At 29.5% G+C, this 3,422-nt stretch overlaps 1 pseudogene across 1 annotated transcript; it reads right to left on the reverse strand.

The window, feature by feature from the left end:
- Window positions 1-335: 335 nt before the first annotated feature.
- On the reverse strand, window positions 336-2,816 carry LOC127083945 (provicilin-like; annotated as a pseudogene). The gene is made up of 6 exons (XR_007788587.1): window positions 2,463-2,816; window positions 2,143-2,318; window positions 1,901-1,981; window positions 1,486-1,809; window positions 812-1,124; window positions 336-670 (listed from the first exon to the last, which is right to left on the reverse strand). The product of XR_007788587.1 is annotated as a provicilin-like (transcript).
- Between the last annotated feature and the right edge of the window lie 606 nt (window positions 2,817-3,422).

The following is a 3,422-nucleotide window of genomic DNA, read 5'->3' on the forward strand; positions in this document are numbered from 1 at the left end:
CAAGAAACCATAGGCCACGAGACTTGCCCAATAAATTATCAAGAAACCAATCTTTGGGTCATAGAACCTTTGAATTAATGATATTTATGAAATGAAAGAATGACCTAGATGTTTAGGAGGATGCAGATGAAATGAATAATAACCTAGACAAAATATATAAAAAAATGGAGGGCAAATTATGGGGTATGACAATATCTAAATTACAACAAAAAATATAGTTTAAGGACATAATCAACTATTTATGGTTGATTAAATGATTCATTCTCATTTTTTAGGAAATTTTTTAACATACTCATAGTAGTTTAAAAGAGTATTATTAAAAAAAACATAGTAGGAGCACATAAACATTCTTGATTTATTTATTCATAGTAGAAAGGTGGAGTTATAATTATAGTTACAAGAGAACGATGTTTTATTCCTTGCTCATTATGAGCTATAGTTCTTTATAGCATACATGCAAAATATTTGATCACTCATTAAAAGGCCCCCAAAATTGAATACAGATGTTCCTTTATTTCTTGGCTTCTTGTCTCTCTTTGTTGAGGTTGAGCATTTGCAAAATAAGATTGTTTTTGATTCTCTAGTAGCCTGTCAACCTCTTGAGCTGATCCAGGGAATGTAAGATCTTTCACTGGTTTCTGTATCTGACTTATCACATTGTCCTCCTCACCTTCAAATTTTCAATCATCCAAAAATAAACATATCTTAATTATTTTTTTCTCCTTTATTTAAATAAAAGAATAAGACTTAAGAAATTCAAACTTGAAATTTAAGTATAGAGATAGAGCCTAGAGGTTAGAATATATTATACCTGCAAGGAAGTTTCTCTGGTTGTTTTCAGCATTGATACCAAATCCAAGCAAATTGAGATTTGATGAAGCTCTTACGGCAACAGGATGACCTGCGGGAATTACAAAAACATCACCTGGAGTCAACTTAGCTTTGTAACTTTGCACTTGATTCTTTGTCTCTTCTTCTCTTTGCTCCTCTTCCTCGTCATCTTCTTCTCTCAAGCCTTGTTGGTTCTCATTTCTTTGACCCACAAGTTCAAAGTCCCCTTTTCCTTCATTAACTGTTACTATCACTATGGCCCTTGAATTATAGTGTGGCAACAATAGAGACCCCTAAGATAAAATTTGAAAGAATAACTAACTAACTAAATAAATAAATATATATATATATATATATATATATATATATATATATATATATATATATATATATATATATATATATATATATATATATATATATATATATATATATGTGTGTGTGTGTGTGGGAGAGGTTGTTTTTATCTATATGTTCTATATTTAAGGCATGCTATTTAGCCGATAAAATTTGACATTATAACTTCAATGAACAAAATTCAAATCCTTTTTGATTAATTGTAACTTGATCTAGTGTAATTTTAGTTAAGAATAATTTTATATAGAACTTGTTGTGTAGTTTAGTTGTCTATGTTATAAAATAATTTTGATGTACCTCTTTAATCTCCACATAATTGACAAATATATCCAAGTCTTGAAGTTGTGGATTTTTCTTTGGAGTGATCTCAAAGAATTTACCATATTTGTTGGAATAGATAGGATCACTACTTTTCAAGTTGAATGGTTCTGATCGAGAAGATACACTTTTTTTGGAGCTAGACTTTGCGTTTTTACTTAATTCTTCAATTTGTTTCATTGATACTTTGACTATTACATTCTTTTCTTGGCTCTGTTATCTCTTATCCCTAAGGCCTCTTCTGTGATGTGTCTCTTTCTCATGCTCTTCTAAGAGAATCTTCTCTATCTCTTCATAATCTGTCTGTATATTTTACAATGACAAAAGGAATATTTATACAGAGTAAATCAAACTAATACATAAAAAATGAAGAAAGAATGTGCTTTATACTTACATTGAAGGAAGCTTCTAGAATGTTCTTGCTGAATCCAGATAAGATAGATTGTTGGTTCTGATTTCCAGACAATAAGAAAGACTGTTGAAATGACAAAAAATAATTATAATATCAATAGAAATTTTTTGTCGTAAATTATGATTAAAAACGATCACAATTGTTGTTATAATGTTATGGAAAAGACCTCTAAAATTATTTTATGAAGTTGCATACTAAGAAAAGGTAAGCATTTGTTATATTACCTGAATTTGACCGGGTCTATTGACGGGGATCGCAAGATCCAATACTCTAAGCTCGTGTTCATCATCTCGATTAACCAAATAAGCAATAGTGCCCGCAGGAAGTTTTATGGTATCTCCACGCTCAAGATTAAAAGACTCGCTGTCGTTGGGTTTCAACACTGTGAGTATAGCTTTTCCTGCAAATTGCAGCTAATATTAGATTTTAAAATTAACCTGAATTTATCCTTACAAAACAAAAATGCAAAATAAAAAATATCATTTTTTTAAATAATCGATTTAGGATTAATTTATAATATATAACTTGATAAATAATAAATTACCGCTAAGGACAACAAGAATGAAATCTGCATCCGTTTGTTGTGGAAGAAATATGGTGTGAGGTTTTGACTTATATTCCAAAAGACGGTAATTTTGAAGATTCTCAAATATTTTAGAACGCTGATCAAACTTTTGGAGAAGACGAATGTGACCGTTTTCATTCTCGAAAAGAGTTTGGAACCTTTTAGACTCAAAGATAAATGGGTTATCTTGATCGGATCTAGAAGAAACACATACTGAAGCTAGGAAAGCAATTCCCAGCACCATCAAAAGTGGAAATGAAGCTTTCATTGTTGTAGCAGCCATGTTAATTTGATTTAATGTCTCGCTTTACTCACTTTGGATGAATAAAATACACCGAGATCAAATGATATTTATAGGTATAAAACAGAAAGCTATATAATTAACATGCACCAACATTTGGCCATGTTGTGCCATGCATATGGACGTGTGTTGAAATGTACAAAATTGAGGTGGCAAAGCGAAAAGAACATAACATGGGTGGTGAAGTTTTGTTTGAATTTGATGAATCTGGACATTCTTCAGGAAAAGAAGAATGTTAACAATGGCTAGATTTTGGTGTTATGAATTACTGAAGTGACTAGAGAACGTTAATAAATGTTGGGTCCCACAAATTGTCTCTCACCTGAACTTCTTCTATTATGAGAATAAAGACTTGAAAAAATTCACTACTAAATGCATTACTACCGAAACATGGTTGAATTAATTTAATTTAATAGTAACATTAAGAAATTAATTTAAGTGATAAATATTATATACACAAAAATAAATAAATATATTTACAAACAAGTGAAATTTAATTAAAGCTTTTTGGATTTTTTCATAATACATAAAATTAATTTAATAATACTATAACATTTTTTGAATTAATATAATAATAACAGTTAGAAACTAATTTAATCAATACGTTTTATATAACAAAAAAAATATCTTTACAACAC

The sequence above is a fragment of the Lathyrus oleraceus genome, chromosome 5 (genome assembly GCF_024323335.1).
Source record: "Lathyrus oleraceus cultivar Zhongwan6 chromosome 5, CAAS_Psat_ZW6_1.0, whole genome shotgun sequence".
NCBI lineage: Eukaryota > Viridiplantae > Streptophyta > Magnoliopsida > Fabales > Fabaceae > Lathyrus > Lathyrus oleraceus.